Source organism: Neopsephotus bourkii, unplaced genomic scaffold, assembly GCF_033783945.1.
Source record: "Neopsephotus bourkii isolate Nb327-2 ecotype Australia unplaced genomic scaffold, CSIRO-AGI_Nbou_v1 NB_1154, whole genome shotgun sequence".
Classification (NCBI taxonomy): Eukaryota; Metazoa; Chordata; class Aves; order Psittaciformes; family Psittacidae; genus Neopsephotus; species Neopsephotus bourkii.
The window spans coordinates 5,060,600-5,087,514 of NW_026901640.1; the positions used below are offsets into that span (position 1 = coordinate 5,060,600).

General features: G+C 43.1%; 1 long non-coding RNA gene across 1 annotated transcript; it reads right to left on the reverse strand.

The window, feature by feature from the left end:
* Window positions 1-4,677: 4,677 nt before the first annotated feature.
* On the reverse strand, window positions 4,678-26,127 carry LOC133217857 (uncharacterized). Its single transcript, XR_009726977.1, has 3 exons — window positions 26,027-26,127; window positions 15,145-15,378; window positions 4,678-4,732 (listed from the first exon to the last, which is right to left on the reverse strand). It is a non-coding gene; the product is annotated as an uncharacterized LOC133217857 (long non-coding RNA).
* Window positions 26,128-26,915: the final 788 nt, after the last annotated feature.

Sequence of the window (26,915 nt, forward strand, 5' to 3'; positions counted from 1 at the left end):
GAGTTCTCTGTTGTCTGAAAGCACAGAAGAGAATACAGATGTTAACCCCATTATTTAATTTACTACGGGGAAGGGTTCAAATGTTACTGTAGTGACTATGGTACAGAAAAAACTATTCAGAAATGAAAGAATACTCTCTTCCTCAGATTGTTCACAGCCATTATGTTTTCTTTGTTCTGTTCAGTCTTGAACAGATGTTAGATCTGAAGGTTTGCAGCCAGTTTCTTAGTTTTAACCAATACATTTGATATGCTTCAGCATGGACTTCTAAAACCAGAAGCCTCTCTAATCCAGTGTTGAAAACCCTCTGATTTCTTATAGAAAAATGAATACTTGGTCTTCCAACTAACAAGACTTCTTATTTAAAAAGGAAAGTGGAGTTCCCAATATGCTCTCTAGCATTTTTCCAATATTCTTTTATGAATATTTAAATAACAGTTTTAGGCTTAAAGATATTTTCTGGTTTCCCACACTTGAAGTTTCTGGCAAGAAATAATTTCATCATCTAGTATTAAAACATAGTATCAGGCAGTATGTGCATACCAATTGTTCATTAAAGACCCTGTCTAAAGACTAAAACAATTTAATTGCCCAGTAAGTCCTCTCTTTTACTATCTTGATGGATTCAGTTTGTCAGGAGATATTAAACTCATTAATCCTATTAAACTGATCACAGACTTGTTCTAATTTCAGAGAACACCTTCTTGCTGGAACACAGACTGCACCAGGCCTGAGGCTAAAAAAGATTGTGTTGAACTGTAAGCCCTCACTAGTTTTCTGAGTACCAAAGGGGGTTCAGGGTTTGGGTATTCAAAGTCTAAGCAAAATAAGAGCCACAGAGCCCTTTGGGGCAGCCCTGTGTGTTCTGAGCTAGCAAAGCTACCTGAAACACAGCAATAACTCTGTGGGTTGCTTTACATAGGTCTGCCCCAGCACGGCTTACTCAGTAGGAGGATCTTACCTTGCTGGGGAGAGCACCACGGTGAAAACCAGCACACATTCAAAGTATGGAAGCATGGCAAGGCAGGGGAAAGGGCTGAATTCAACCGCAGTGCTGGAGAGCTGGTATGGCAACAGGGCTGGGAGTGAACCTCGAAGTGATGTAGAACTGAACACAGGGTAAAGCTCAAGGGTGTCACCTATTTGCAACCTCTCACTTTGCTGTTTCTTTAAATGCAGCCTCAGAAGGTGAGCACTAAAGGTATCAGCACAACTTGCACAACATCATCCCTCCCCACACAATTGCCTCTAGGCCAAAGTGCTCTCTATAAAGCAGTGGAAGTCAGATGTGGGCCCCTGTGGTTTTCTCCATACCACCCGTCCCATAGATTCAGGTGATCCAGGTTATTTCTGTGTCACTTAAGGAATCACAAGGTCAGGATTCTTCAGTTAGTTGGACTGAAAACAACCTGCTGTTGTTGTAGGTGCCACTGATCAGGAATAATGAAGTTGCAAAAAGTGTCATTTAATTCCTTTCTGTGGAACAATTTTGAAAGGGAGAAATTGATGCAGATATGAGCTTTTGAAGTTTTCCCACTAGAAAATGCCAGGTTTCCTTTGGTGGTGTTCACTAACAAAACTTGAGGTTTAAACTACTTATCTCCAAACAAACCTGGAAAATGTAAGAATTTTGCAAACAGTGAAATAGAAGAAATCCAGAAAGCCAGGATTTCTGCAGAATCTGACATCCCTGACAAAAAAGGACTTGATAAACCTGTACTTTCAGAATAATCCTCTTCTTGCAGTATCACTCACCAGAGTCAGGACTCCTTTGCTGCTGAACAGGTACAACCTGAGGCTATTTGTACTCAGACACGAGCATGCCTCTCCAGCTTCAACTCCCTTAGATCTGCCTTTATATTACATGACATTATTACCACTCTCATCACTTGAGGAGATAAGGAAAGTGAAGTACTGCCCTAAAGCTTTGTCCATGTGGCTATTTCTTTAGCTCCATTTACAAATTTAGAGCAGAACAATAAGCTTTCTGCATTTCTGGGAGCAGGCGGGAATATTTAGCCTTTTTTATAGCAAGGTCATTTTCTTCAGGCAAACAACAACAGAATACACACCAGTTTTCTTCAAACAGCAAAAGCCCATGTTGTGTTGGGATCTTAGAAGCCTCTGAAAGATGCAGGAGGAGGCTATGGTGACTCTTTGGGCAGGTAAGCATTTTCATTTGCCAGTTAGGTTGCCTGCTTACACCCCTGCAAGAACATAGTTGGAGCTAGCATCTGCATTACTACCCTCTACAAACTGCACTAGTTAACCAACAAAGACCAGCTCTTGGTATTATTCAAGCCCAAAACTTCCATTTGCTAGAAGCTTCCTTTAAGTAGAGTTAGGAGAAGAGTGAACCCAAGTTTTACACTGATAATAGTAATTATAATGAAGAATCAGTGCTTTGACATTATGGCAAAGAACCTGGAGCTTAGAACACCACACAAGTCAACCTCAAGGCTGGCAATACTCACTCTGGCAAACCAAAACTGGATCATTCTGTACAACTACTATTATCTATTAGCACTGGTACATATCCCACTGAGCTTCACAGCACAGCCAATTATTTCCCCAAATGCATCTATTTTGCAGAAGAGACATGAGTATTTGTGTGCAATTGTGGCTAGGAAAACATCAAAAATTGTATTAAGCTCCTACACAGGGATTCAAATACAGCCTGCTGGGTTTTGGAAGTCTCTTGCATTTCCTTAAGGTCCTTAATCTGAACAGACAAGTAAGGTCAGTCCCTTTACAGAGAGGGAAACTGAAGGCCCAGGGAAGTGAAATTGTGTGCTCAAGAGCAACAGCAGAGCAGGGACCGAGCCCGTGGCTGCAGATCCCTTTGTTTTGGTGATCTGAGCAGCAAGAGCTGGTGAAAGGCTTGGAGCACAAGTGCAATGGGGAATGGCTGAGGCACGTGGGGGGGGGTGGTGTTAGTCTGTAGAAGAGAAGGCTCAGGAGGGATTTAACAGATGTGTAGATGAGGCCCTAAAGGACATGGTTTAGTGGCCTTGGCAGTGTTGGGTTAACAGCTGGACTTGATCTTGGGGGTCTTTTTGCAACCTCAATGATTCTATTCCATGATTTGCCCTAAATTCATCGTGACTACACATGTACTGAGAGCGAAATATTTGCAGACTCTAGACTCTCCACAAACAAACTTTTAGCCTCTGTAAGATGCTGCATTCACCCATGCTGTTTTCTCTGAACAAGGAACACTGACAAAGTCCATTTGTACATTCAAATTATTTTTTGTTGTTGTAATCAGAAGGTTATAAACCTGATTAGATTTTAAAATCTAGCAATAGAATATCCACACAATAGCCTGTCACAGTCCTCCATTATGGCCCAATTTAAAACAACTGTTGTTCCCAGAGCTAAAAGCAAGGACAAAATCAAATGCTAGTAAGCCATCTCCCACCTCAGCAGCAGTAAAGACCTGGGTTGCTTCACTGAATCTGAATTCTGCTCCCTTACAAAGGTCAATCATAGCACTGACATTTTTCGATGACCACACTGGAGCAGTTGCCACCTTCAATACTGGATTGAAGCTCTCTTATTATTTAAGGAATGGGAAAGAATGAAATTATGTGCTAGTCAATTCTGTGCTGCATTACTGCCTTAGAGCAACACAAAATCCAGTTTCATGCTAATCATTCCCAGTCCTTGCTGTCCATAGCAGGAACAGGTCCTACTGTGCCCCAAGTCTCATTCTCACCTCCGTGCTGTGCTCAGACACAGGTACCTACCTACAGCCAGAGGAGAAAGTAAATCCCCACACTATAATAGATGCTATACAAAGGATGGATAAATTACCTCAGGAAGAGCCCATCTTTCTTTCATGCACGAAGACAGTTTGTTGAATGACTGAGCTCTGGAAATGCAGAATCCAGGGACACCCTCCTTGGCAACAAACTCAGCAGAGGCAGGCACTGGGAACTCCCTATCAGCTAACTTAAAGCTTAGAACAAACAGGTTATTTCAATTAGTACAGTGGTAGATATCTGGGTTTATTTCAAAATAAGCATTGCCTCAGCTGGGTGTCTGCAACACACTGTGAGAACTCAGGTCTGTTCACTGCACAGAGTGGCTATGGGAGGGGCAATGTTTGGGGAAAGAAAAGATCTAAAGTTCAGCAGGGCTGAAGCAGAATGTCAAAAACAGTTTTGAAAGCAAGCATAGCATCCTCCAAGCCTGGTTACACAAGAGTCCAGGGACACCTGAGAAGTTACTGAGAAGTTTAGAGATGGGCAGTGAGTATTCTTATTCACAGCCAGGCAAAACCTGCCTCTTCCTCCTCTGCAGCCTGTTCTCCCTCTTCTGAGGTGCTCACAGGTGGTTCACACTTTCCTGTGCCTTTACTTCCCCAATCTCCTGTGAGCTGGCCATGGGAACAGCACCATCCAGCTCCTAGCAACAAAACAACTTGCTCTGCCTCAGTTTTCAGCATCGTCCTCCTCCTTTCCACTGCTTTTTTGCTGTAGAGAGGCCACACAGCCCATCACTGAGGGATGCAAGCCTCTGCCTGTGCACTTCCATGGAGCAGAAGCTGTCCTTCCTCATCAGCTCCTTGATAGGGCTGTAGACAAAAGACAGGGCTCCCATACACCTGCACTGTGCTCTCTCAGCAAGCCTCTGCATTTTGAAGCTTCAGCCTGTAGCTTTCTGCAAGTTGTCTTTAACTAGAGGAACTTTTAAATTATGAGCCTTCCAGAGTATTCAAACTGCTCTCCTGGAAAAAAACACATGTGACAATTCATTCTGCACAGGCAAAAGCATTCCAAAAATTATGACCATGATTCATTTGAACATGACAATAAACAAAGGGATTTGCTTCAAAGACAGCTGGTGAAAGGAAAACACTCCCAAAGGAACCAGTGGCTGCTCTGGGCTGTGCCACCAGGCTTCTTATGAGAAGGCCTGATCAACATGAGCCCTTTAAAATCCTATGTCATACTGCATCAACAGTCCTTTCCTGCTCTCCTTCTGCCCTGCCTGCCCCTTGGTAGCTGTGTGAACAGTGAAGAATGTTTCTTCAATGATTCATTCAATAAGGATCACAAAATTCATCAGATACATCATTCAAGCCATTATTTGTCAACTTTTGCTGCTTACATTGCAAGAGAGAAATTGAGCTCCTGAGAACACACAGAAAGGTTGTGCCTACAAAACAGTTTGCCAAATCTTAAGTAGGCTATTATTTAGCACTGTCTATGCCCAAACAGCTCCTAGTGCTCAGAGAAAGGCCAGCACGAGAGACAAAATAGAGGTTTGCTCTCCAGCATCAAAATGGGGGAAAAATACATATATTTATCTTAAAGGTCGGTTCCGTCACTGAGTAGTTGCCTAGCAACATTCCCTAGCAACCCCAGTGCAGGAAAGCCACAGCCAGCACTCTCCTACAGTCAATTAGAAATGGTAATTTCCATGGGAAGATCCCACCATCCGTTCCAATTAGAAAAAACAATTCTTTCCTCATCAACAACCTTTCTTATTAGAAACTCTGTACATTTATCCCCTCTCTCCGTTTTGCTCTGCCCTCCTGCACTGCCCAGTAACAACACTTTACATCAGCAGCAAGTATTAAGAGCAACACCTAAAAGCATAATGCAACCCATTCATCTTCATCCCAAATCAATGATGGGTCTCTTCTCTTCAACAAAAGAAGCTCAAGCTCCAGCTGGCCCTTCAGTGCTCTTCAGATGTGGAGATACTCTCAAAAGAAGAGTCCTACAATGAGCTGTAATTCTGGCACCAGAAGCTGCATTGTGCTTCCCAGAGTTCACACGGCTGTAGCTGGGTAACTTCTCTTCATGTTCTGAAGCGTAATGCCATTAAGGAATGTGGAACTGCACCAGTAAGCTACTGCACTTCCCTGTGTCTCAGAGTCTGTAAGCAACAGCAACGGATAAGAATGGGTTGTATATAAAAAAGTAATTAAAATGCTTGGTAATATTGTGTCTTTTAATGCAATGTGCTCTGAAATGAGATTTGAAAACTAAAAAGCCAGGCAAATCCTTGAGAAGGGAATGATCACCTATTTAAAGCCTTTCATACTTGGAGCTGTCAATCTCAGCAGTGAAATTAAATGAAGAGAAAGAGGAAAGAAAGCAAGCCTGTGTGGGCTGGTGACTGATCAAGGTTTAAACAGTCTCATTTACTGATCTCTCCAATATACAGTAATGACAAAAAATAGATTTTCTGTTGTCAAATGACCGTAATTTTCTAATCGTTTACTCTCTCCAGAGCCAAAAGCTATCTCCTCCTTAACTGCTTGCAAAAACTGTTATATGCTGTCAGTAGCAGTTTTCCTACTCACTCCCTCCCTCATATAAAGTGCCAGTGACATGAGGGAGACTTCTCCCTCAAAGTTTGATGGAGATAAGCTCTAACATAACACTTACAGACCTCACTCAGAACCACATTTCTAATAAGCTGTAAATTCTCAAAACCTTGAAGAAGGATGATCTTACAGGTCTCTACAGTACCTGAAAGAAGGGGAGCGAGGTGGCAGTCAGTCTCTTCTCCCAAGTAACAGGTGATAGGAGAAGAGGAAATGGCCTCAAGTTGTGCCAGGGGACATTTAGATTTGGTATCAGGAGAAATGCCTTCACCAAAACAAGTCCCTTCAGAGTCTTAGATCCTGAAGCACTGCTCCATGAAAGCAAACAGCACTGCTGACCTTCCCATGGACTAGGATGCCTTCACTGCTGTAGCTCTCATCTGTGCAACCACTGTGATGCCATTCCTCAAAACCCTTTGTCAAAGGGAAAAAGGCTGAGGGTCAGAGGCAGTATGCACCATGAGAGGATGCATTAGACCACTGTTACTTTTCAAAGTTGGAGCTCCTGGAACACCAGGTAAGGGGACAGGAAGGGAGGAAGTTTGACTCATCTGTTCCCTGGCCTTGGATAGGGTCAACTGCCACAGTACCCCATTCCCAAAAGGCATTTTGATGATGAGCCATCAGTGATGAAGGCACTACTACCTCAAAAGATGAATCATTTCAGTGCCTCTAACTTGGCCATTAATAGCAAAGCTTTACCATAGTTGGGAGTCCTTTGATTTCATCACTCAAGACTCTCCTAAAAAATTCCCATGGCCCATACAACATCTGACAAATTTTAGTTTCTATTCACAAGGAAATCCGTTTTTCTGAGTTTCCAAATCCTGTTGCATGCATGCAACTGGGACCTGGTTGGGCTGCTGGTCAGTGGCATTTTCTGGCCATCCTCTGACAAAAGACACCCTCAGTTACCAACTCTTCCACCAGATGGAGCTGCTTTGCAGTGGCTGACACAGCTGCAAAGCATGGCAGGCATTTGTGGCAGCATCTGACTTCAAGTTGAGAAATTACATTAAAGCTCCAGCAGCATCAGCTTTATAGACACTATTAAGAGAAAGCTTATTAGTTTGTGAAGCTGATGTGGTGCAGCTGGAACCCTCCGGCTGACTACTGCTAGCTTCTTTTTTCATAAAGCCCACAGCAAAATTAGTCAATAGTAACAGAAGGGGTAAAAAACACAACTGTGCGATTTAATGTATAGCTTGTCAAAGTTACTTGAAAGGTCTATACAGCCCTTAGCAAAGAAAAGGTTCCCCATACTTGCCTGAGAGCAATGTATTTGGTAATAAGGTAGTATAATCTAAAAGTAAACCTTCCTCCATAGCAAACACACTTTGATGCTCTGATTTATGTGACAGCATCCTGCGTCAACTAGAGCTGGGAGATGGATCTGCCTACACCTCTCCTTTAAAGTGAGCACAGTAAAAATACCAGAAGAGCACTGAGTCTCCAGAGCTAGCTGAGGAGATGAAAAATGCAACAACAAAGCAGGTTCAGCCCTGCAACAGCAGAAACTTCAACACACCGAGTGTGAAAGATGCAAAGAGAAGGGTCAGAAAACAAGTACTGCCATTCCTGGTGAACATGGGAAGAGGGAGGTAGGGATAAACAAAGGTGGTTCTCTCTCTTTATCACCTTCTCAGCCTCTCCAACAGTCAGTGCTCCCTACTCCGAGGCTGGGCTGCAGGTCTGCTCCCCATTCCTCTTGCTGTCCGCTGGTGCTACTCATGGGGTTCTGAACCTCAATCTGTCCCAGCTGAGCTTGGTGGCTCCCCATGGAGAAAACAGCCCCCCCAGGTACAGGACCAATCCAGGTTGAACAGAGCAGAAGAATGCCTTGCTTTCTTTCACCTAAGCACAGCTTTTAAAACTAAGGCAAACCATTAAGAGTGAACAAGTAAACCACATCCCCCAGCCAGAACCATTTCCTCAACAAGCTGTCTGAGGGGAGACTGAGATGAGCTCTTAGGCAGAAGCTCTTCCCTGTGAGGGTGCTGAGGCGCTGGCACAGGGTGCCCAGAGAAGCTGTGGCTGCCCCATCCCTGGCAGTGTTCAAGGCCAGGTTGGACACAGAGGCTTGGGGCAAGCTGCTGTAGTGGAAGGTGTCCCTGCCCATGGCAAGGGGTTGGAAGTGGATGAGCTTTAATGTCTCTTCCAAACCGTACCAGTCTGTGATTCTATGATACAGCTCCAACTTGACAGAAGTTAAGCGTAGTTATGTGGTTACTCTTTCAATGCCATGATTTTGGATTATGTATATTCTGTAAAATCACAGGGAACAGTTTATAGCCTTTTACTGAAACTGTGTTACTGAATCTGTGTTTGCTCATCACTCAAAAGGCCACAGAAGACTTTCACAAAAGAAATGAAAAGGTAAGATCTGAAAGGCAATTTTAAATGAGAAAGTGGTGATTATGCCTTCAGCCCTTCACAACAGATAGAAGGGCTTTTTTATAAAGTTAGGTTAGAACCAGCCCCGTTCAACTATCAGGAGAAAAATGGAAAAGAGGAAAACCAAAACAACTTCTCTGCATTAAAACCATGGTCATGCCAAGAGAGAGGCCACCCTCCTTCACAGGAAGGGCAACTGGAAAGCCCCATTTAATCCTGAGAATTCTCAAAACACTCAGAAAAGATCCTAGCAAGATGTACTGGCCATGTGTGTGTGTCCCAAATTCCTTCATGTTCTTCAGCCATAGTGAGTACCATGCTCCTCTCCTCAGCAGAGTGAGCTGCTTTACAGTGACCCTGCTGCAGTCCAGCTTTATCCACGTTTGTTTGACATGAATAAACTGGAGCCAAGAAGAGAGGATGGATGGAGGGAAAACAAGACAGAGCCAGAGGATGGTCTCCAAGAATACAGGCCAAGTGGAGCAGTGAGGTCCCTCCCAGCACCCAGCCTTCAGCCCATCCTGCAGGGTCCAAAAGTCCCCATGGTACAAGCTACTATAACTCCTTGAAGAGAAACCATTCCATTGTGTATCGCTTTTTAGTACCTAAGCAAGAAGAATCCCACTGTGCCCAAAAAGGAAAAAAATGAAAGTATAGAATAAAATGCAATTTCAAAGGCTGCCTTTGTTACAAAGAGGAAAAAAAGTGTGTGAAGAATATTGGGGGCAATTATAAAATAAGCTCAGGTCACTGACAGAATTTGACAGCCTCTGGGTAAAATCACAGGTTCTCCCAAAACATCCATCCTGAGCATCACGTCCAGCCCCGTTTTAAGTTCTCCTTTTACTGAGAAACCCAAGTGCCTAAATGGTTATTTATGGAATACTAATAGCCACAGTTTGCAATTGAAATGAAGATTCACTGCAGCAGAAACCACGCAGGCAACCCGTTTTGTAAGTCAGAGAGTAGAGAGAGGCTGTAAAGTGCTATATGTGAAGTAGAATAGCAGTGGCAAAAACACCCCAATGCTTTATTTGCATACACTGCCACCATAAAAATCAGCTTTGCCTCACAAAGAAGCCACAAACTCCCACCTAAGCTGCAGTGTTCTGCATTCAACACAAGCTAACTCACTGGCCAGATCCTTACTAAGAACTGAAATATAGTACCATCACCAGTGAGTCAAAGGAAAGGTGGAAGGGGGGAAAATGCACAGGAACTTCATTGTCATCCTTTTATTCTTTCTTATTTTTTTTTAATTAATATGGACTGCTCAAAGCCAAGTCTCCAATACATCCATGAGACTTGCAGTTTAACCCAAGAATGCAATGGTGGGGGCAGAGGGTGGGTGGAATCTGTCCTTCTGTGGATCAAAAGACTCCCGTTTCTAAACCAAGTTGTTTCATTTACGAGGACTGCACGTTTGTCAAGTCCTCTCTTGCCAAAGAAACCACGAGCTCTCCACAGAGAACAGTCTCGCACAACACTACATAGAGAAAGATGTAAATAGAGTCAAAGAAGAGACTTGCTTTCTTTAGCAGATTGCCTGCTCATAAGCAAGTATTTTCAGCAAATGCTACCGCTGTGTACTCCTGAGGAAGAAGGAAAAGTTTAGGACTGCAGAGGAGGAAATCCGAATGCACTTGCTACTGATTCCCTGAATCTTCAGTAGCTTAGCACTAAATGCATAGAGCTGCAATTGCCTGTGTTCCAAACTATATGAGAATTTTATTTATGAGTGGAGTGGCCCACTATCTCTCTCACTTGCCCTGTTCATTATTTGTATCATAGAATTATTTGAATCATAGAATTATTTGAGTTGGAAGGGACCTTAAAGTGCCAGTTCCAACTCCCTGGCACAGGCAGGGGCACCTTCCACTAGAGCAGGTTGCTCTAAACCCCGTCCAACCCGGCCTTGAGCACTGCCAGGGATGGGGAAGCCACAGCTCCTCTGGGCACCCAGTGCCATCACCTCAGCACCCTGACAGGGAAGAGCTTCTTCCTATTATCTAGTCTCAGTTTCCCCTGTGTCAGTTTAAAACCAACCCCCTTTTCCTATTACTACATGCCCTTATAAAGTATAAAAAAGGAAAGCAGTGAGTAGAGACCTGCCAAGATCAAGTGGAGGTATTGCTCCAACTCCCTTCTTCAGGCAGTTTACCTTGACACAAACTTTATTACAGGAACACCATGTGTCAGATGAGCAGACATGTTGGGTATGAGTGGATTCCCAGGCCTGTGTCACAAGGCCACACATGCCACTCTTTCAGCAAGGCAGGGAGCAAACAGGAGCTTGGCCCATCACTCCCATTCTCCCAGGGAGGTGAGAGGGAGTAAAACCTAGGGCTTAGATTCAGCATCTGCCAATTTACACATTTTTCCTCAGAGAAAGGAGAACAACGGAAGGGATTTTGGAGAGCACATTTTTTTGCCTTCTCTGATTGCAGCCTTATTATCTGCCAGGGTTCACACTGCTTCAGCTGATATCCTTCCAGAGATGAGTCGTGAGCAGAAGGTAAGGCTAAAGCAAGTTAAGTCCCCTTTGAAATTTTACAACATTGAAATGCAAAATCATCCATAGGGGTACGGATCAGCTGGAACAGTAGCAAAGATCTAAGGTATTTGGCAAGGCTGAAGTAGCAGGCACAGCTGAAAAGATGAAAAGCATTTGGGAGGTGACACAGCAGCATACTGATGGCAGCATGGAAAGAATCACTACTCTAAAAGGCACAGAGAAACCAGATCTCCAAATGGCAAATCTCAAGATGGTCAAGTGTACCTACACCTGAACCAGACTCAGGTTTCAAGCCACGTGCAAGGGCTGTAGGAAAACAGTCTGTTCAGGCAGCCTTAGAGTGCAAAGGACCAGCTCTGACTCAAGTGCTTAACCATGCACCATTTATACTGCTTCCACACCAGTCTGAAGTGGAAGATGATAGAGGAGACCCACACTCCACTGATCAGTGCATCCTGCGCCACCAGGACCCATTCCTGAACGGAATGTAGTTGCTTGGAATATCATTCCTCCCTCCCACCCCCAACAAAAGAGAAAAAAGCCTCTTTGCAGCCTTATTACCTCTGACGATTGAGCCGCTGCCTGTAGCACCCTTTCCTCCCGAGGACAGCAGGATTGCTCAGCCAGAGCCTCCAGCAGCAGTGGAGGTGGCTACAGGCATGACTTTGCCAGGATTTATGCAAAACTTTTCACAGACATCGTATCACATGAATATATGCTTAAAGCAAGGCAAGAGTTGAACTGTGCTGAACTGACAAATGGTCTCAAGCAACAGACAAAAGCAGAGCAGGTACATGGCTGTATGTCAGATGAAAATGGCTTCTTGTGACAACTATTCATCTGCCCTACTTTGGATGTGGTAAATATGCTTAAGGCTAGCTACAAACCCCTAAGCACCATTGCAACAGCCTTGTGTACTTCAGACACCAAAAGCTTCATTTAAGATCACAGGGCATCTTATCTGTAGCTCTTGCTATTGTGCAATTACTACAGTATCCATATGCAGAGAAAAATGGAGCATCAGTGACTGTAATGAACATATTTCTTCCCTAAACTACCTCCTTGGAACACCTCAAGAGTAGCTTAAAGCACAGGTCAGAAAGTCCAAGTGGTTATTGCACTGAAGGGATGAGACTTGAAAGGCTCCAAGGATGAGAAATGCCAACTACTGCGAATACCACAAACTGATCTTAAAACAGATACCATGACAAAGAGAACAGGGTGGGCACAGTCTTCAAAGGACAGCCATTTTTCATTGCCTATCAGCAACAGTTCAATTCTAGCACAAGGTCTCCCTATGTGCTATAATTATACTTTCAGATGTGTTCACAGGCAAGTATTTCCCCAAACTAGTTTCCATTTGAGTGGAAGTGACTGAATCTGACACACATGCTGCAAGTCAGACGCACCACTGGATGGAAACAGCTGGGCCATGCTTGGGGGAGGCAAGAACTAGACAACCCTGAAGGTCCCTTCCAACGCAAACCATTCTGTGATCTATGATCTTCTAAATCAAATAGATTAAAAGCATAAAATTATACACTGGTGTGCACACCCTCAGATAGTTCTTCCAGTGTCAGCTTTGAGGCAAGGCCACGATCCCCTGGCAAACACTTGATGAATTAGAGCACTCAAGTAGCCCAGATAGAAAACAATCCTTCAAGTTCACAACTCATGCTGCGTGTCTGACAAAGCAGCATCAGACAGAGCTGGGGACAAGCCCAGCAAGCACACACACAGCACATCCATGGGGATCACAGGTTAGTCCGTTAGTAAACACTAAGCACCTCTGCACCATTGCAGGGAAAGCAGATGAAGGACCAGAACACCCAGCCCAGCACACTTCATTCTGCTGAAGGGAAATAGCCACAAAGAGCTGCCAAGACATCCAGCAGATCAGTAGGTCTTTTAAAAAACAAAAGGCAACCCATGCTGCTAAATGTCCCTTCACCACCCTTCTGGCTGCAGGAGCTCCGTAATTGCCACCTGCTTCCTAAACAACCAAAGTTGTACAGACCAATCTGTAGAGAGGATCCAGCAAGTGACAGTACGTATCTTTAACCCTGGTGCTTGCATGAAAGTTCAGTGGTTCCGTGCAAGTCATCCCCAACGCAGCATGTTTGCACAACAAGTGCTTGTTTAACACTGTAGTGCTCTCTTCCTATAGCTCCTTTACCCTGTGCTCCCTCCTCACTGCCAGACCTTGCAACACTTGGCATGCCCTGACTTTTTTGGCTGTCTTTGAAGCTCAGCATTTCACTAATTCATTTCCATGCCTTTTTTTTTTTTTTTGTTCTAAGAATTCCTTCGCAAAGTCTGCTCAGTCTTGGGAAGCAATGCTGTGCTAGTGTGTGAGTTTTATAACCAGGAGCTCAAGCACAAAATGGGAGAAAGACTGAGCGTATGTATCCTCACACTATAGCATCAATGAGTTGAAGAGTAGAGCTCGCATGAGAGATGGGTAACAGTTTCCTGGCCTAGAAGGTGCTTTCCATTTAGGAAGATGAAAATTGATTTCTCCACGCTGGTTCAATTAATAACTATAGCTAGAATCATGTGATCAAGCAGAGTAGATGCTTTAGACTAACAGATTTTCTGCCAGTACCTTCAGCAGTTAAGTGGGGTTGAAGGCTGCCACTTACACCAGTGCTGAGCCATAGCTAGGCTGGCTTTCACTGTGCTCCATCATCCCTAGAGCCCACATTTTCCTTCATCTTCAAGGATCTCAGACACAACCTTCCTTCCCATCTTACCAGCACACCAGACTTCAAGGCAACTGACAGCAGTGCTTGGTGCCACTGTCTCTTGAGGCTCCCTCCCAACTCCTCTATTAAAACCCAAATCCACACAGCTTTTCAGGTAGGATATCTTTGGATAGCTTTTATTATGCACTGTGACCACTATGCTATTCCTCCAGAGCAGCAACTCCACTCATCCATTGGAGTCTTCTCTTCTGTGGTTCAGACTGGTTTTGCACATGGGTGATATAACCTCACGAACAAGTCAAGCCAGCTTTCGACTCAGTTCAATCAAAAATGCCAATAATAATCAACACCTATCCTCCATGGATGCTGTAACAAAGCTTCCAACCCTTAAACTACAAACCACATTCTGGTTCCCTTCCTTTAAATTATGAGGCCAGGATATGTGCAAGTTCTGCTACAAGGAACAGAATCCAAGATTCTCAAAGCTGAGTATTCTACCAATTTGAATTGGGACTAGTTGAGTTAAATAGATTTTTTTTTAATGCACTTATCTCCTACAGGGACTTTCCCCCCCCTCCCCCCTTAAATGCTGATTTGCTGAAACTGTGCCTATCCAATACTCATTACTGAATTGCATGGAAAGCTGCCAAAAGCAGCGATGCCTTCTGGACTAAACAAGGGATTTATTACTGAGAAACCACAGCACAGGGTAAAAATCCATCACAAACTTATTGATTTAAACTGATTTTAAGTAATCACACCCAATTTATAAGTGAAACATACTGCCATCTAATTTAGAGGAACTGAATTGAATGCTACTACTCCGAATTCTGTTTAAAAGCAAACTCTAATTGATATCCAAATAGAAATAACTGAAGCTTTCAGAAAACATGAATAAAATATTTCATTATCTCCATTTATTAGGTATTGATGGGTCATTTTTACCTAGTTAAAAACAGATAGTAATTATAGTATTATACTTCAGCAGGAATTCATACGAGAGGCTTGAGGGCAAGTTAAATAGAATTGGACAAGTACTGTGCCTACAGTGTGAAGAGAATTTGACACATGGGATGCAGTTTAAATGACTTCAACTCACTCTTAATATAGAACTTCAAACTTTACCCACTTTCCACCCAAAACATCATGAAATAAAGTCATATATTTTACTAAAACATGTATCTCACCCCCAGAGGAAGCATCTTAGGATGAAAATTGTATTGTATGGTACAAGTTATCACTGCAGCACCACATTTTCCCTCCAAGATCCCATTCAGTGAATTGTTCTTGTCAGTCTCTTTTGCTGCATCTCATAACTGGATCCCAATTCTCAGCAGCATTACTCTGTCTATAGCCAATTTTATTTCTAAATAAATAGTTGAAGATATTTGCTGCTCTTCTGAACTGTCAGCGTGCAAACACTGCCAGGAAAAAAACAACTTGATGGTTCAGAATCATGTTTCATACTCATAAATTTAGCTATTAATATTTAAGGATGTAAGAACATATTACTTTTTATTAACAGAATCACTTCTAACAAGAGCACAGTGTGCCACCACTTCTAGTATTCAACTGGCTTCATGGCTTTTGAAGACCAGAAGCCCACCTAGAACCTTTCCTCCTGGAAACTCCTCCTCAGGTAGTATTTAAAGACTAACATGTAACTTCACAACAGGAGCACTTGTGCCAGATCACAACATGATCAACCTAAAAGGTCCACCAGACACATTTCAATTGTTCTTCCCACTGTAGGTTGGGTTCAGACATGTCATCAGCTGCCTGCTTGCAGGAAGGTGCATTTCAAGTCTTGTGTGAAGATAAAACCATAAATAAGATGGCCTTCTGACATTACGAAAATGTTAATGCTCTAAGGTATGTTGCACTCAGGAGTTTTAACCTCACCTTGCACTGAGTGGCACCATTGTCCATAATTAGCATCATTGCAACTCAGTCAAGTCCATTTGCAGAGCACACTCAGGAGTGGGCCCCCAGGAACTGGTTATGTTCCTGTAGCTGATTACATTGTTGCATACCTTCAAGAAGGCAACAGCTCTGTATCCAAACCACGATGTACTCCTGTTTGCCTAGTTGGTACTAGCCATACGCTAGCTGTTAGTTTTGTACAACTAAACATGCGATGAAGGAATACTCAACTGTCATGGCCAGTGCTAAATGATACCAGAGGATGTCCATGCCCCTTAGGTACTTGCCAAGCATGACTTAAATTCTAGAGAAGCTACTGTGAGAAGCAAAACCTAATTCATCTTTCAGTTTTTAGGACAAAGCTATTCACTACAATGCAATGCCATTTAGCAGAGACAACTTCTCTGTCTAGTGATGCCAGTAACAAACTTTAGAACACTAGGGTTGAAATGCCCAATGCACAATTGCCTCCACAGAGATTACATAACTTCCATTTCTTCTCCTGCAGGAGGTAGGACACTGACCAGGCTCTGAACATGGAAAGCACAGACCCCACAGACAGTCTTCAGAGAGATTTGGAGGCCATGACTCCCCACCAGCACAAGCAAAAGACAACAAAACACCACAAGAAACTTCCTGTCGTGGGTTGTGGTTTTAGTCTCAGGAGTATTCTATGTAAGGAACGAATTAAAATTTAAGTCAATGTAATGTCAAACAGCACCAAAAAGTCCCCTCACAATCACATCTTCTTTTGGTAACCCTGTGACAGCATCCACACCCGCCTCATGTTTACGCCCTGTTACTTTCTACGGCTGTCCTCTCCTTGCTTACCCTGCAGCTCTGTATCTCAGCAAAGTGAAATGTTGATATTGAACATGAAAGAGAAACTCATCTGTGTGATGAGAGTAGTGAGCTGGCATAGAGCCGTCAAACAGAGGAAGTGTCTTACAGCTGCCATGGTATAATGAAAATGTTCTTTAAAACTCTGAGACAACTGCAGAGCAAGACAGAAAATGAATCTGCCTACACCCGAGGCTGTACTCTGTGTGTGTGCACAGAGCAGCATCTGCTCTGGACTGTACAGGCAGTTTGAGTTAGGGCAAGCCCTATTTCCAAACTGCTGTCTCAACAGCAAAAAGGGGCAGGCAGAGCATTTTGTTTCCCATTTCCCTTGTACCAAAATAAGTCATTATTGAAGTACTGTTTTGGAGAAGACGGGAGAACTGCCAGGATCCCAAGAATAAATCCCTCTTTGCAAAGGATCAGCTTTGGACACCCTCTTCTCTGCACAGTGCACAAGGCTTCTGCTGGGGCAGGATGGATGGAGCCTCACCCATGTTCACAGCCACACAGATTGAAGCAAAGGCAGGTTAGGTAGGAGGAAGCCTCAGCTCACCTGAGGAGAAGCTGTGAAAATCACTGTCCAGCCCAGGGCATAATTTCTGGCTTTTATAGAATGCAGTCCACATACTGAATGTGCTTTTCCAGGAAGCAAAATAAAGATACACATGAAGCTTAAAACTGCAGAGTCCATATATACATGAACTTGCACATCTGACTGTTAACAAACAAAAGACTTTCTTTACAGAGAGTATCAACACTATTTTGCCACAATTTGTGGAAAGCTGCTGCTAATTTCAGTGAATCTGACTCTGCTGCATTGCAAATGTTTGACTGTAAGAAAGCTTAAGATTTATATGCTTCAGGCACTTAGACAGAGATTTACACAGGTCACCAGGGAATCTGGATGTAGAGCTCTTGCCAGAAGTTTGAAAATTGAAGAGTAAGCACAGGCAAGCAAATATTTGAGGTATTTAACCTCCCCAAAAGGTACCAAGCTAAGCACCCAAGTGACTAACCACTTGCAGAAACACAAGGCTCGGATTTTGGGAAGTCATTTATATAGCATCAAGCAGCTATTAAGGGGCGTGGGAGCATTATCCAACACCTTTCCCTTAGACTTCAGTGCTTCTTAAGTCAGCAAAGGCACTGTGGGCACAGAGCATGATCAGCTTCAGGGCTTTTCATCACTGTTGTGATTTTATATGAAGTCAAAAAGCAAGAGGGGCATTTAGTAAGGCTGGTTTGAGGCCACAGAAAATGCAAGATTACGGTTAAGAGGGAAAGATTGGTATGACCAAATCGATACTATACAATACATTCACTAAGTGTGATGTTAATCCCATTAGCTGAGTGGAGTAAGGTGAATGTGATGGGTACTAGGGAAACAGGAAGATTGAGAGGCTAAAATTAAACATACCCAAGTGAAAGGGGCAATGAAAACAATGAAACCTTCTAAATTCTGAGATTTAGAGGACTATGTGCAGTTTGAAACCTTCACCTGAGAACAGATGTTACATTGGCAGTTTGAGAGCTTGTAGCACAGAGAGAGAGTGAACAGGAATGAAAATGCATGTATTTCCACAAGTAAAAACACAGTAATGCCAAAATTCCACAGAGGAAGCTTATTAAACTGTTTGGTAAAGACACTGCACTGTATCCTCAGAGAATTATACACTGAAAAGTAAGAAAGCCATCATTGTAATGATTGCTTGCAAGAGCTTACTAACTTGTACCACATCCCACATGCCCTCAGTGACTATTCAGACCTAGTGAAGAATTCTGAAAATGGGAAGGAGGCGGCAGCCAGACTAAGAAAAGAACTGCAGCCCTGGAGGAACAGGTATTTTAGGCATTCACCAAGATTTAAAGCAGGGAACTAAGCCAACACTGAGTCTGTGGGTATTTGTTTGCACTGCACCATCAGTCAGTGGCCATTACAAGCACAAGAGGAACAGCAAAGCAGCCTGCTAAGCATTAATTTCAGCTAAGCACTCCAGTAAAAATAAAACTTCTCTCCCTGCATGTTTAGAAGAAGCTAATGAAGACTGACTTCTACATTTACTTTCTCAGCACTGAGCATTTCAGCTTTTAAGTTCTGTGTGCAACTTGAAAGCAAGGCAGAAACCAAACTGTTGGGAATAGCACCATCTCTTTAGAGGATTAGGAATTCAGTTAACTGCACATTAGAGATAAAATAGTGGAGTGCTTGTCTTTATTCTTAATAATAAATCATAAGGCATTGAGCTACACAGTACGATTAAATTCTTTCAACTTCTCACGATTAGTGCTGAGCCAGCAACATGTAAGTCTCACAGAAACATTAAAAATACAGAGTGATTAAGTTAAAATCAAGTGAATTTAGGGCAGGCAAAAAATTGCTACATTGCAACCTGGAAGAGAAGTTTTTTATTCTTGTCAAGGGCAGCTTGAGCATGAACAGCATTAGAGTGAGTTCCTCAAACCAAAAGTCATTCACAGTTTGAAGTGACCAGCTTTACATGTTATTGTGCATCCCTCTTCTCCTTAACTCATGGTTCATCTAGCTATTCATTCTCTAGTGATCTCTACCAAGCTGCTGATAAGGATGAACTTGTGAAACCACAGCTGAGCTCCTGCTTTACCAGCTCCATGTAGTCTTGAACTTCACTTACCTTTGACTGGGCTCCCCATTTATTAAATTCTTCTTATAAACATGACAAAACCACAAACCAAACCAAAAAATCCCAAACAAACAAAATCCATTCAAGTCTGTGAGATACAGAGCTATCAAACAACCAGGGACACTTTATCATTAGACAATCAGCTCAACACATACTACCAGATATCAACAACACCAAAAAATTACCAAGACTCCTGGGAATAGAAATACTCTCCACAAGATGCAAGAATTCTGTCTAACTGTAAGTCTTTAGCTATTCTCTATGGCTCAAAGAGGCACTAAGTTTATTCACCTATACCCTGATCTGATTTAAGATAACTGAGGCAAGAGAAGGAACAGAACAAATGTCTCAACCCTAATCTTCCTCCAAGTTTTAGCTGTAGCCTATAAGCAAACACCAGCATACCTTCCCCTATATTATCACCTTCACCTGTGGGAGAAGCTCACCTGAAAGGTAGGCAAAGTTATTGGCTTGAGCAGCCATCAATTTTCACCTTAAAGTGCTTCTTTACCACCTGGAAAAGCTGAGCAACACTTAAACCCACTGAAAAAGCTTTGGCACCAAAGCCCATCCTGTTCAGGCAAAGCTGTATTCTCATCTTTGCATAGTCCTGGTTGTTTCATACCCTGTTAGTGAGCCATCTTTTCCTGCGTTACACAGAATCCAGCACAGGGGACTCAGATCCAAGACTAAGCAAACCTAAACAAAGAATAGTTTCATAGAGAGCAGCTGAAATCATCATGGCATGACATGCAGGAGCTGCTTGGAGGTGAAGCACCCTCCTGATGCAGAAGTTCCCCTTCAGATCCTATTTCTGCAGTTGTGTGAAGTCCTAAGCAAAGTGTCAAAGCCCTTTCATCTAGATATAATGATGTGACAATGGTGGAAGACATGCCTTAGCCAAGCATACAAGGCTCATTGAGTATCTGGAGCTTTCTGGTGGCCTTTAGGCATTACAACTCAGCTGCAAACGAGCTCAGTACCATATGCACCCACAGTGTGACAGGCTGTGCTCCGAGGTGTTTGCCACCTAACCACACAAGGCAGAATTAGAACTGCTGAAAATTTTCCAGGAAAACACTGGAAAAAAGCAATAAACCAAAACAAAAATGCATCCTGGAAATGTACTAGTTTCCAACAACAGAAGCAAGTTTCTGTGGAAGCATGGTTAGCAGACAAAGGTCATGTTCCCTTGACTAAGGGACCAGTTCTGTAACGATGGACATAAGAAGCAATCTCAGCTGTTTGGTCTTAGCCGAACTCTGAGGCTTGTACTGGAGTTACCCAGGCTGCAAGGCCTAACCTTAGGTTATAAAGGGTCAGCTACATGCAGTAGGACAAAGAGTCTTAGTAAGTTGCAAAACAAAGAGACTTGGTAAGTCGCTCAAGGTTAGCAGGATGTAGGAGCAGGATAGTGAAATTGCAAGGAGCACGATAAAAGCAGCAAATGTAACAGAAGACAAAATTTTCCCGCTCGCTTCTAATCTCCCAAAAATGTGTGTATGCAGCAGTTTAACACTATATATACCCTGGACCTCAGATGAATAAACGGATCACTTTATCAATCATATTGACTGTGCTGTGTTCCCTCCGCATCGCGACGACATAAAGTCTCCGACAAATTGGCACACAAACAGGGACCAACACCAGACCGAGAACAGGGACCCCAACGTGGGACCGAGACCAAGGAGAGACGAAGAAACCCAGGTACCCATAGAGGCTGGGGTCGACGCGAGCGGAGCAGGGAAGCACCAGAAAAGCAGCGTCCGGAGGGTCAAAGGCACCAATCTTGCTGGACAAGAGTACCGAGTCGCCTTGAGGACCTGGAGGAGAGGAGCTGGTTCACTGGTAGAGAAGCCTCTGCCTTCGCCGTCCACTAATTTGGCTGTCTGAGGGGTAAGCTGCATTGGCGCCAAAGCTGTGTAACTTGTGAAAAATATAAAAAGCTAGCTAGCTAAACAGTGCTGTGAAAATATAAAGAGCTCTGTAAAACTGTGTAAAGCTGCATAACTGTGAAAAATAATCAAAGCTGTGTAATTGAGAAAAATATAAAAATGGATATGGAAAGACAGGCAGCCTATTATTTATTTAAGAGCTTCTTAGAGAAGCGAGGTATAGGGAAAGAAATAGACTTAGGGAAAGAACTTACCACCCTCCTTGATTATGGCAAGGGTGTAGGGTGTTTTCAAGATCCACATAAGGTGTTTGAATTAGATGAGTGGAGAAGGTTTGGTGAAATACTTTGGGAACAGGTCATAGATGATAATAATAAGCAGGCACGCAAATTGGCAAAGAATTGGAAATGTGTTATACAATGCGTGCAGAAATATGCTGCGGAACAGCGTATCACTGCTGTCGCGAAAGAAAAATTAAACAATGTATCTGTACCCGAGTCATCGCCTCCTCCTGGAGCGACAGCGTTTGGAAGTGGAGAAATCCCGATGCCGCCTTCTGTGGCTAATTTTCAGATACCCCAAGTCCCCTGTTTGGCTGATTCTGTACAGATGAAGCCTTCCACTTCCCTGCATGAGTCCAGAATTGTGGTGGTGGTCTCTGAGGGTCGTTTACTTCTTCCAACAATCTTCATCACTTCTGGTGGCCTTTGAAGCACGCGCAGTAGATGCTCATACCAGTTTAATTGGTTCATTAGCACCAGAGACATGATAATCCTCCTATCCTCCTACTTATCAGTTAGTTTACCTGTAGCCCATCCTGGACACCTGCAGTTCCCAGATACCCCTTATCCCTGTGTCCTGTTTTTCTAGACTGTTTTTCTTAAAACTGTGCCAACTGTAACGATTTATCTTGTGAGAATTCTCAGTATATTCTCTAGCTGTACTCTTATTTTTTTCTCTATGTATCCTGCACCTCAGTAATTTTCCATTGCTACTGTTACAAAGCCATCAAACTTAACATTACTTAAAACTACTTATAAAGGTTTCTATATCCCATTTTGTGATTAAATATGCCTCTCTTAAAGTGGGTAGGCTCTCAGAACTGGATAGCCAAGCTGCTTGCATCGTCAAGACCACTGAAAGATGCTTTAACTGTGTTTACTGATGCAGGGAAAAATCACGTAAGGCTGCTGTTACTTGGCAGCAAGATAATCAGTGGCAACATAAAATTCTCCCTGGTAGTGAATCTGACTCGTTGCAGACATTAGAAATGTAGGCTATCGCTTGGTCTTTAGCTCACTGGTCCACTTATCACTTAAACATTATATCAGACTCCCTTTATGCTGTAGGAATAGCATTGCGCATTGAAACTGCACGCTTAAGAGAGGTCCAGAATAAACGACTGTTTGAACTTTTAATGTTTATGAGAAGAGCAGTGAAGCTGAGAACTGTCGAGTATTCCGTACTGCATATTAGAAGTCATAAATGGGATTGTGGTTTAGGAGAAGGAAATGCTGTAGCTGACCAACTAGTCAACAATCAAGCCCTTTGGTCAACCCAAGTGCCACAGAATCAATACGTTTTAGCACGAGAAGCTCATGCCAATTTTCATCAAAATGCTAAAGGTCTTAGGAAACAATTTCAGATTTCACATGCTGAGGCATGAGCCATAGTTAGAGCTTGTCCCACATGCTCTAATCACGGCCCAGGATTAGGTATTGGAGTTAACCCTAGAGGTCTCAAAAGTAATGAGATATGGCAGGTAGATGTCACCCATGAAAATAGTTTAGGTCGTTTAAAGTATTTACATGTCACCATTGACACGTATAGCAGATTTATTTGGGTAACTGCCCAAGCAGGAGAAAAAGCATTGCATGTCGTTCAGCACCTCACTCATTTCTTTGCCGTTATGGGGGTACCCGCTACAATAAAAACTGATAACGGTCCAGCATATACAAGTGAACGGGTCAGGAAATTTTTCCAGCTGTGGGGAATACGTCATGTTACCGGTATTCCTCACTCCCCCACGGGCCAAGCTATTATTGAGCGAGCTCCTGCTACAGTTAAAAGATATTTACAAAAATAATTCTGAAATTACAGATACTTATGAGCAGCTCTCTAGAACTTTGTTTGTCCTAAATCATTTGTGTGTATTTGGAGATTCTGAATGGCCAGCTGCTTGTATCTATTTTTCCCCTAACAGAGACAGAAATGTTCACCAGACACCAAAAGTTTGGTATAGAGATCCCAAATCGGGTTTATGGTGTAACCCTGTAGACTTGCTGTATTTAGGCCAAGGTTATGCTTGTGTTTTATCGCCAACAGGCCCTTTATGGATTCCGACTAAAGGGATTCATCCGGTGAATCTCCCCTCTTCAGATGGACCCCGAAGCCAATGAGCAGGAGAAGAATCGACGGATTCGCACTTTGAACCCATTAATTGATAAGTTAAACAGACTGACTGCTTCAAACGTAGTTTTGTGTTTAGATAACATTGCTCTTATATGCCCAGTTCAAGGCTATCACCATCTGTTTCTGCAGCCGTCGAGTGAGCTACGTTGTGAACTCTCTCGACCCTGTCAACAGTGTTTTTTCTGTGATCCAATTGTGATATTTCAGTGTGGTCGCTGTTGGCCTCTGCGTCGTAAACCTTGCCGCCTACGACAGAGCTGGTTAAAACAGAGCCCACTGTGTTTACACTGCCGCGAATGGTTTGATCGCAACGGGAATCCCGTTGTAGCTTTAAGGCATTTTTTGCGAGACTATCAATCAACTGATTCCCAGTTAATTGCTTTGTTTGAAAATAAGAATAGCTTAAGTCGTGCCTATTATCAGTTTATCTTGCAATGGTTGCTTGCAAAGCTTGAAGCTTTAAAGCAGACTAAGATACTTAAAAGACGCTGTCAATATAGAAAGCAATAATGAAAATGATCCTAGTTCCACTGACAATAACCTTTCTTGTTAGCGAAACACTTGCTTTCCTGTCCGATTTAGCCAAGCCACGAAATAATGTCTGGATTACCATAGCAAATATCATGGGGCAACAGCCTTTCTGTCTGAGACTGGCTTCTTCAAGCAACCCCTTTCGTACCTGTCTCATAGGAGTTCCTGTGTGGAACCCTCGTGAGTTCCTGGGGTACGTCAATAATGCCACTATTCTAAATTTTACCGCTGTCAATGCATCAGTGACTTGTACTGATTGTATGGCTGCAAAACGTGATGGAGGCTGGCTATGTGCCATCATTAAAGCCCACAATGGCACTCTTGCCTCCCCCCCAGAAGAACTGGATCTTTTTGGAAGTGTAAGCACAACAAATGTCACCGGAGGTGGTTGGTTAAATTTAAGCCACCCACAATAGGGCTCCCAAATAGCAGTTGGAGGAAATGGACCACAGTAAATTTGGACATTAGGAACACCATTAGTATTATGCAGTCCACATATTCCCAGTGTAACTCCACAGGTACACCTCCCAGACGACTCCCCCCAGGTATCTTTTTAGTCTGTGGTGATCGTGCCTGGAATGGTGTTCCTGCCAGTCTTCATGGAGGTCCATGTTATCTTGGTAAATTATCACTATTCCACCCCAATATCTCTCTTTTGATGAGATGGACCCATGGAAATGCTGCCCATTCCAAACGGAGCATGCATGAGTTAAAATGTGATGAGATAGGTCAGCCTACCTTTTGGTCTAATACTAGAATCCTTTTTCAATCAGTATTCCTCCCTCAAACGTCAGCAGCCCAGGCATGGTATACTCTAAAACGACTAGCGTGTTGGACAAGAAATGAATTGAATCTCACCTCAGATATCTTAAGCAAATTAACAGAAGATGTAACCAGTGTAAATCACGCAGTTCTACAAAACAGAGCAGCTATTGATTTTCTGTTGCTAGCTCAAGGCCATGGATGTGAGGATTTCGAGGGTATGTGTTGTATGAATCTCTCAGACCATAGTAACTCTATGCACAAGGAGTTGCAACGACTCAAAGACAACTTGCACAAATTAAAGGAGGGTGAATCTTGGGACCTCACCTCTTGGTTACGATCACTGGGACTCGGATCATGGCTAAGCAGTATTTTGAGCCACTTTTTGCTTGTATGTATCTTGCTTTTGCTCATTTTGATCTGTTTACCTTGCATTATTCAATGTATTCAGCAAAGCCTTATGAGAATTGTAACAAGTATGTTGGAAAAAGAAAAAGGGGGAATTGTGGAAGCGTGGTTACCAGACAAAGGTCATGTTCCCTTGACTAAGGGACCAGTTCTGTAACGATGGACATAAGAAGCAATCTCAGCTGTTTGGTCTTAGCCGAACTCTGAGGCTTGTACTGGAGTTACCCAGGCTGCAAGGCCTAACCTTAGGTTAGTAAGGGTCAGCTACGTGCAGTAGGACAAAGAGTCTTAGTAAGTTGTAAAACAAAGAGACTTGGTAAGTCGCTCAAGGTTAGCAGGATGTAGGAGCAGGATAGTGAAATTGCAAGAAACATGCTAAAAGTAGCAAATGTAACAGAAGGCAAAATTTTCCCGCTCACTTCTAATCTTCCAAAAATGTGTGTATGTAGCAGTTTAACACTATATATACCCTGGACCTCAGATGAATAAACGGATCACTTTATCAATCATATTGATTGTGCTGCGTTCCCTCCGCATCGCGACAACATAAAGTCTCTGACAAGTTTCCCGGTATATTTTCCTAGGAGGCTGCAGGGATTTCACAACACCACAGGGAAAACAAACACATGAATTACCTGAAAGGGGCTTTTGGTTTAACTGCTGCAGGGTCGGCAGCCTCAGGAAACTTGTGTCTCCTGACGTTGACAGAGCTTTGGAATTTGTGATCTGTGAACCCCATAGGGAAAATATGAGAACTGAGTCTTTGGTCAGATTTCATAGACAAAGATTTTCGTTAGTTTGGAACTTTTGGTTCCTCTGAACTGGTATGTACCAGTAATATGGGGAACCTGAAAGTCTGGTTACTGCAAAGTCCCAGTTCTTGAACCAGCAGCCTTGAGAAGCTTGGCTTGCTCTGGAATAAGCACAGCAATTCACAGAGAGGTGACATCTGCTTCCTGAAGCTAATATGGTCCCAGCTCTCTGTTTGCTCTGCTGGCAAACAACCTCAGAATGTGGCTGTGCTGGGGCTTTAGAAACCACTACTTCATTTTAGGTAGAACATTTCAAAATTACATTGCCTGTTTTGTCTTTTAAAGTTATCTGGAGAATTTCGTCCTCCACACAGGAGAGTGACTTTTCTTGTTCATTGTTTTCATAGATCCTGTAGATGGAGACAGGATACAGAGTACAATATACACGGAGAGGTTTGGGAAATCAGGTTCATTTTGATATTGGGTAAACTGTGTAAACCTGCGAGTCTCCTGCTGAGCTGAAAACACTATACAGAGCTCCACAATCCCAGACTGGTGCCATTGCCAGCAAGCCTGTTCCCCTCGTATTCCTCATGCTTTACCAAGAGAATCAAAATAAGCAATTGCCACACTTTTCCTGTAATAATTCTCATCATTTTTTTTCATACCTGTGGCAAATTCAGGAACTCCTGGGATTTCTCTGATACTCAGCAGAGAAGAGTTTATTATTATCTTCAACAGGTCTTCAGCTACCTACAGGAAGAATCACAAG